The sequence below is a fragment of the Oryzias melastigma genome, linkage group LG2 (assembly GCF_002922805.2).
Source record: "Oryzias melastigma strain HK-1 linkage group LG2, ASM292280v2, whole genome shotgun sequence".
NCBI classification, from domain to species: domain Eukaryota; kingdom Metazoa; phylum Chordata; class Actinopteri; order Beloniformes; family Adrianichthyidae; genus Oryzias; species Oryzias melastigma.
In genome coordinates, this window is record NC_050513.1 from 19963114 (window position 1) to 19971790 (window position 8677).

Below are 8677 nucleotides of genomic sequence, written 5' to 3' on the forward strand. Positions count from 1 at the left end.
CGCTGACCGTCTTCTGCCCCTCCCCTGCTTACCGTCTCCTGCCCCTCCCCCGCTCCCCTCTGGTTCCGTCAGACATGTAGAACCTCGTTTGGAGCTGAAGGAAATCAGGTATTCAGCGGACGGATCGGAAGGGAAACTCCTGAGGGCACGGTGTCCTTTTTTTAGCTCTGGTCCGTGTTCAATCAGGCTGAACGAAGACAGAGGTGAATAAAACAGTCTGGACTGAAATAGACCGCTGGAGGAAACCCAGACGACAGGATTTAACACCTGAACGTTTCAGTCTGAGGGAGTGAAAAGTTTGAGGACTTCATTAACGTGAAATGACTAAAAATGTACGAAACAACAGGTGGAGGGGTCGGAGGACGAGTGAGGAGATGAACCTGAACTCCAGATTGAGTCTCCAACACTCACGTGAGGAAGAAAACCCTCAACCGAGACTTCACAAAACATCTGAGTCAGACATCATGTTGATGTTGTTTTTAACTCTCAACTATTCCATAAGCATCTCCATACATGATCCATGACTCAATCCATAAAAGATTCTAACTTTGTGTTGATACAGATACACTTCAATTCTTTTACCTGAATGATCCAATCCAGATATTATTCATTTAAGCATCAAAAGGAAAGAACAACTTCAAACATTTAAACCAGAGCTTCTTTTAGAAGGTTTTGTTCTTTGGAGTAAAAGTAATTTAAAAAAGCTTATAACATGTTTCGTTAAACACGACAAACGTCCCTCTTTGTGTTCCTCTGGATCGTCACCATGACAGACAAAAATCACTAAAATGGAGTCTACAGATGTATTCCTCTAGGTGGGTCACGTACCCACCAAAGACCTGAACACCTTATATGGTAAAATGGACTAAATCTAAGGATTGTGGGGTCTATGTCCACGTTCATGTTCCTGCCACAAGATCATTTACAGCTGTTTGTTTTTCAGAGTAAAAGTACTGATGAGATCGTGGAGGGTTCCCCTGACTGGTTTCAACCGGTCTGGGGCTCCATTTTGGTTAATGTAACAACGTATTCTTCAATTGGTTAATAACAAGGTATAAAAGTGTAATGTACTATAAAGTATTAAAAAAACCTTCAGATAATATAGTATAAAGGTATAAACAAAACTTAACTTTGAATAAAAACCCATCAATAGATGAATCCACGGCTAACGGAACCGGCTGGTAGTTAAAATCGCATAGAAGTCGCTCCTGAGTATAAGTCGCACCATAGACCAAACTGCAAAACAAAACAACTTATACTCCAAAAATACTGTATTTACATCCTGATCAATTTTAAACCTTTTTACCAACAAACTCTCGTCTGTCTTTAGTGGTAATCAATCGATACGGCTGTTCCTCGATGTTTCAAAGATCAAGAACCCATCTGCTCTGCAGGAACCAGATTCTGGTCGGGTCATAGTTAGAAACCGGACCTTTGAGGCCCGAAGAGACCAGAACAAGCTGCTGTTACTGCGATGGTTTCTCAATGGGAGTGAATGGAGGACTCTCTGTTTGTTTCAACCGCCCTCAGATCTTTATCACATGATTAAAACGGATGACTGAGTCCAACAGAACCACATCAGAACTTCTCGTTCAGATCAAACATGAAAGTTTCACACTAAAGTGGGATCTGGAGATTTATCCGACAGATCGGGCCGCTCCTCTTCACTGCTCTGACTTTCAGGATCTGAAGCACCTCTGAATCCGTTTGACTTTTATTACGACTCTTCTCTTCTTTGGTTTTCACCTTGATGAGATCACTTCTGCCGCCCTTTTCATTCCGCAGCTTTCACTTTTTGACGACGCCCTCGTCTGATGCGACCGAACCGCTTTGAAGCCTGAATGGCTGAAAGCGGCGGCGCTCCGACTGCTCAGACGCTTTTATGGCAAAAAAAGGCTGTTTCAGGAAGCGTGCGGGGACACGGCGTCCTGGTATCTGTGACCTCGTGGGTTCTTCTTCTTTTATTTTTGCGTGGGGGTGTGGAGATCACACTGAAGACAAACAGCCCGCAGATACCAAACACTGAGGGAGCGCAGAGTTCTGTCTGATGGTAGCAGAGACGGGGAACTTCAAAGAACACCTTTAAAGATTCATCAGCTGATCCACACAACACCAGCTGATCACTTCGAATTTATTTATGCTGGGAAATAATTAGATCTACGGCAAGACGGACAGACGCAATTCACCAGGACGATAGTCTCATTAGTAAGAACCACCAATTATCAACTCTGATACAAAATAAAACAGCAACATTTGATGATTTTCCAGTTGTGTTTATTGTTTTCTGATCAGAGGAGATCTTTGGAGTTATGGGTCGTACCAACTCCCCTTAGAATAAGCAATGGGTCGTACCAACTCCTCTTAGAAGGACTTATGGGTCATACCAACTCCTCTTAGAAGGAGGTATGGGTCAAACCAACTCCCCTTAGAATAAGCAATGGTTCATACCAACTCCCCTTAAAAGGAGTTATGGGTCGTACCAACTCCTCTTAGAAGGAGTTATGGGTCGTACCAACTCCTCTTTGAATAAACAATGGTTCATACCAACTCTTCTTAGAAGGAGTTATGGGTCGTTCCAACTTTTCTTGGAAGTTATGGGTCGTACCAAATTTTCTTTGAATAAACAATGGTTCATACCAACCCCTCTTAGGAGTTATGGGTCGTACCAACTCCTCTTTGAATAAACAATGGTTCATACCAACTCCTCTTAGAAGGAGTTGAGGGTTATACCAACTCTTCTTAGAAGGAGTTATGGGTCGTTCCAACTTTTCTTGGAAGTTATGGGTCGTACCAAATTTTCTTAGAATTCTCTTTGAATGAGTTATGGGTCGTACGAACCCCAATGATGAACATCTGAATGGACCACGGATCATGACAGACTTCACCATTCATCTTCAAAGACTGACTTGAGTAACAGCGTTTCTTCTTTATTGTTTAGAATCAACTGTAATCAACATCTTTGTTGTGTAAAAGGTCACTCGTCAGCGATGGACTCAGAGAAACGTCTGCAGGAACATTTTGTAATCTTGATCGACTGTTTAGATCTTTATTTATTTTTCTTATTTCTCCTGAAAGCTGATATCTGTTCTTTCATGTAGTTTCCACATCCGAGGTGTGTTTGTTTCTCTGCAGCTATCACTTTAAATGGAGGTAAAATGTATTTTCTGGTTCTAGTAATACAAATGAAGAACCAAACCCGTCCAACTCTCCCCCGTCAGCGAGGATCAACATTCAACAATCATTTATGTTTTTCTTGCAGTCATCTGTGATGCTTTAGTGAGTCCAGAGTTCTGAAGTTTCATCCAAACTCTGGAGGATGAAATACAAACTTCAGACGAGAAGAGCAGCAGAACCATGGAAACCTTCAAACAAAACACAACTTTCAGCTGCAGGAGTTCAGGAAAACCCCTGATGTTCAGACGCTGGGAGCAAATGAGGCTTTCAGAGAGACGGAGCTGTGTCAAAGACCTAACGGAGGAGACGAGGATGGCCTCAGAGAAGACGTGGAAAGCCGTGAGGAAGATAATGAATCGGCTCGACAGCGGCGGGGACGGCGTCCTGAAACCACTCAAATATCAGGAGATTACACGACTCTCAAGGAGCCCGGTTCTGGTTCCGATCAGTCCAAACTGTAGGAACATCTCAGATTTAAAGAGGTTTTCATTTCCATTTTTCACTCCACCTCCACGTGGGGTAAGATCATTTCATTTAACGCCGTTAGAGCTCATCATCACCAGCGTCCCCCCTGGTGCTTCATGATTACCACTAATTCTGCAGTTTAATAGAAATTCTGTAAATAAATAAATAAATTCAGGTCGAATTAATTATTTTTCTGATCAAAAGCTGAAAAAAACCTTAAAATGTCAGGGATTTATCTGAGGAATCCTGAAATAAATCACTCTTTTCACTCTTTTCACTCCATTTATTTTAGTATTAATGAAGCAAATTAAAATCTCGAATTGATTTAAGATCGGCAGTAAAAGTTGTTTTGGGGTAAAAGTTGACCGGTTTGAGCTGACTGTAGGAGAACGGGTCAGAACTTTGTAAAAAAAGCAAAAAAAGCCCAAATGTTGTGTGTAGGTGTCTGTGCGAGTGTTTGTCAGAGGATGGAGGGAAAGAGGAGAGAGGAGTAATTGCCGTGGGAGGAAGAACGCTCACCTCTGGACCGGCGTGGGCGGCCGGCTTTACTGTTTCGCTCAGAGAGGCTGTGTGTTTATCTGAGTACAGTAGATTTGTGCGACTCTCCGGGGCTCTGACGCGCTCTCCGCTCTCTCTGCATCCGCCGCTTCGGCTATTTTTCTCCCGGAGCCAGCGCTCCCCCTCTCTGCCCCGGCCTCTCAGTCTCCTCCTCTTCCTCCCACGCGCTGCACTTAGCATTACAAACCAGCCCACCAGCACGCATGCTCACATGCATGTGCACACCGCCACGGGCCACACACACACACACACACACACACTGGAGAGCGTCAGTGTGGAATTTTACATCCATCACGTTTGTGCATCAACCTGAAACAGAACCAGAACCGATCGTGTCGCTCAGGTCAGAGCGAGACGATTCCTGACGCTATATTTACACTTTAGCTCCGTTTGTTCCTCAAATGTTGTTACAGACCAAAGTCGACCTTCATTTGCACTAAAAGTCATTAAAATCCTGACTGCACTTCACACAAGATGAACTTTTGTCAATAGTTGTGGAGACTTGACTTCCTCCTTTATACACATTCAAAGGGACAAATAATGAGTCAGTTCACCGGATGACCACTAGGAGATGCTTTTATATAGTTACTTCTAAACCACGGTATGGCTCAAACAACTTTTGTTTTTTCCCTCCTGTGGTCAGATTTCATATTTATTATCCCACTAAGGGCCAACAACAGTGGACTTTTGCACTGCCTTTGATTTTCGTGCTCAAAACTGAGCCGCATTGAAGCATAAACATCAAATCAGTGGGCAGGGGCCCTAACCCTATGATTAGAAGGAAGGGGCCCTAACCCTAAGATTAGAAGGAAGGGGCCCTAACCCTACGAGGAAGGGGCCCTAACCCTACGATTAGAAGGGAGGGGCCATAACCATATAGTCACTCAAGAGGGGGCCTAACCTGATGATTTGAGGGAAGGGTCCCTAACCCTAAGATTAAAAGGGAGGTGCCCTAACCATATGGTCACTCAGGACAGGGCCCTAACCCTACGATTAGAAGGGAGGGACCCTAACCCTGAGAGTAGAAAGGAAGGGCCCCTAACCACATGGTCACTTAAGGGGGCCTATCCCTGAGATCAGTTGTGGGGGGCCCTGACCCTAATGTTAGTGGTGAGGAGCCCTAACCCTATGGTCAGTACCAAGAGGATCCTGACCCCCTAGGGTTATTGGGGAGGGGTGTGAAACCTAAAATTAGAAGGGAGGGAGCATAACTAAAATGTCACTCAGGAGGGGTCCTAATCCTATGTGTTGTGGGTAGGGGCCCTAACAATAAGGTCAGTGGAGATGGACCGTAACCCTCATGTTAATGGAAAGGGGCCCTCTAGGTTAGTGGTGAGGGCCCTGACCCTAATGTTAGATAGGAGGGGTCCCGACCCTCCCTAACCAGGAGGGGCACTAATCCTAAGGTAAGAAGGGTCAGGCCCTGACCCTAAGGTTAATGGGAATGGTTGCTAACTCTACTGCTAGTGGGGGTGTCCTAACCCTGAGGTCAGAGGTGAGGGGCCCTTACTCTATCACTTCCACCTTCAAACCTAAACAACAAACAAAAACACGGCAAAACAAACAGACCTGCTTCTTTTCAATCAATTAAGACTCTAATTGGTTCCAGATTCTGAGATCAATATTCAGATGATTATATAAACCAGTAGCTAAACGAATGAACAGATAACCAGTTAAATGAGTGAATATAATTACCTGGGGGGGTGAGGGGGGGGTGTCTGGTTCTTCTTGGATGACTTACTTGATGGACTGTAAACTGATCTCATCTCTACTTAGATCTTCTGACCCCTCACTCTCTCTCCTAACCCCAACCCATCAAGAGGCCTAGTTTTAGGTTTCTAGCTGTAACCTGGAGTAGACCCTGACCCTGAGGTCGATTCAACAATGTAAAATAAACAAAAAGATAAAACTAAATGTAGATAATGAGTCCAGATATTATTCTCTTCTCACCCCTAAACCCTCCAGTGAATGAGACCTTCCCGTCTGGATCCTGCAGGTGTGGACCAGGTGCAGAGCCACATTCAGAACCAGGATCTTCTTTTGAAAAAACTGTTCTGTTCTGCATCTAAGTGATGGATCAGCTGCTGAACCTGCGTTTAGAGCGCCGCCTCAGAAAACACGCGGGGAACCGCCGAACCCGACGGCAAACTGTGTCGGGGAAGTTTCCGCTGACATGATGACTTGAGCTGAGCGTGAGGGGAAGTCAGCGCTAAAGTTTGCTGAGAGAAAGCAGAGCGGCTCTTTGTGTCGGCTCACGTCTGCTGACGACTGTGGAGTTTCAGCGGCTGTCACTGCCGGGCGCCGTCATGTTCTCTTCACGGCTTACGCAGCGCCGCCATGACGGCTGTTGATCCTCTGGGGAGAAATAACGCCGTGTCATAAGAAAGAGACTTTTTGGGTCAAACACCTGGAGCAACATTTAGCAGTTCTAGTAGTTCCTGCTCTATAAATGTCATGAACTTCATAGTAGCTCTAGTTTAACAGTGAAAGCTGCTTGTTTGATCACTTTTCTATTAGTTTATTCTAAGATTTTCTAAGATTACAATGTAATGAAGACACCATCTCTGAGGTTGGTTTAACACAGTCCAGTGAGAGAGCTTCCTCTGGTATGGGTTCTGGAGTTTTGGGTTCTGGAGTTTTGGGTTCTGGAGTGTTCTGTCTCGGTACAGAACCAGAACCCTGGTTCATAGAACAGATGATTATCACATAGATTCCAGTGAAGGTCCGTCTCTTCTCGACGCTGGTCTCCAATAGACACAAGGTTTCACCGAGGGATGGTAAAGATATTAGATACGTGGTGACAACAGTGTCAGTTAGGGATGTAAAACATTCACGTGTCAAACATCGATCGAGGAACTGCAGAATAGTTTGAAATCTGCAAATATGAACAAGATTATGTTGGTTAAAAGGAATAAAATCAATCTTGAAGTTAATGATCGATTTCTGACAAACTAGTGCGGGACTATCTAGTGCCCTGGATTTTTAAAGCAATTCAAACACCATACTCAGTACTTTTCTTTATTAAACTGCTAGTATGAAGTATCACAAAGTAAAATCTAATCCATACGAACATTGTACTAAATGTTTCTGACTCTGTGTTCTGAAAAAAAAAAATACATTCAAACACATTTTTGGTAAAAGGGTTCAAACACAATGCATTGTGGTTTATATTCACCAATCTAGAGAGCTTCGATACATTCTGGTTTTTTGCAAAGGCTTCTGGGAAATTTTGGAGTTGTGGATTCAGACAGCACTAGAAAATGGTGAAGGCGCTGTAGAGTGAGTAGTGAAGGAATTCAGACAGACTCCTAGTTTCTGCAGAGTTCATCAGAATGTCACCTGTTGTGGGCGGGACTGTCGGTGCGGAGTAACCCCGCCCCCTCCCCGACCTGTTTCTTAGGGCTCAAAGCAGCAAGTACTGGCTTTTTCAAACCGTTTTATTTTTCATCTACTCCTGTTACACAACAATTTGGTTAAGTAAATACTCAGAAAGAGAGTTTGGATTTTCTTTATTTCTGCTACAAAAACACCTTGAAAACATTAAAAACAGTTTAAACTGGAGTGGGTCTGTACTAACATCACACCGCCGTACTAAATTCACTAAATCCTGAACTATTTACCCTCATTCTCCATCATACCGTACCTCACTGCCAAACGAACCCGTTTCCCTTCACTAATAACAGCCGGCGTCTTCCAGACGTCCAAATCATTTTTAATAAACTACAATTACAGTAGACGGTATGCAGGATTCCAATACTTCCTGATTTGATCATGTCTTGTGTTTGTACAACAGCAGGAGAACTTTTAAAAAACTGTTTTATTTCATATTATTGATTCTAAAGTGAACACGAACAAAAAAAACGGCTGATTGTAACATTTGTTTTTGTGTTGGAATGTTCAAAACCATCAAAGATCTGGAGTTTAGTTTCTACTCAAACACACAGCTGGAACCAGATTCATCTTCAGTCTCTGAAGATTCTTTATAGCATGAAAATGATCAATCATTGAAGATTAAGCAGCTCAGATACTTTATGACTGAGTCAGAACCTGAAATGTAACACAAACACACAAAGAGTGATCTACGTACACACCAGGCTCGTGTTGCACATTCAAAAACAAGCTGAACGTGAGTTTTAGTTCACACTCCTACCATACAGTCTTCATGCTGCCTGATAGGATCACATGTAGATACACTTAGAAGAATCTGGTGCAACATGTCACCGTGGGGCTAATGTTTAAGCTCTTTTACAGTAGATGAAAGACTTCATTCAGGACACGAACCATCATCCACTCGTCCCTGATTGGTTAACTTTGAATGCCTGTTCCATGTCCACGCGTTCTGTACGTAGAGCCTTAGAACAGGTTTGTGGAGCTACATGTGAAAGAGAAAAACAGATTTTACATTGAGAGCGGTCACTCAAACTTGAGTTTGTAGGTCCTCTGTGAACGTAGCGTCTCACGATTCTACTATGAACTTGTG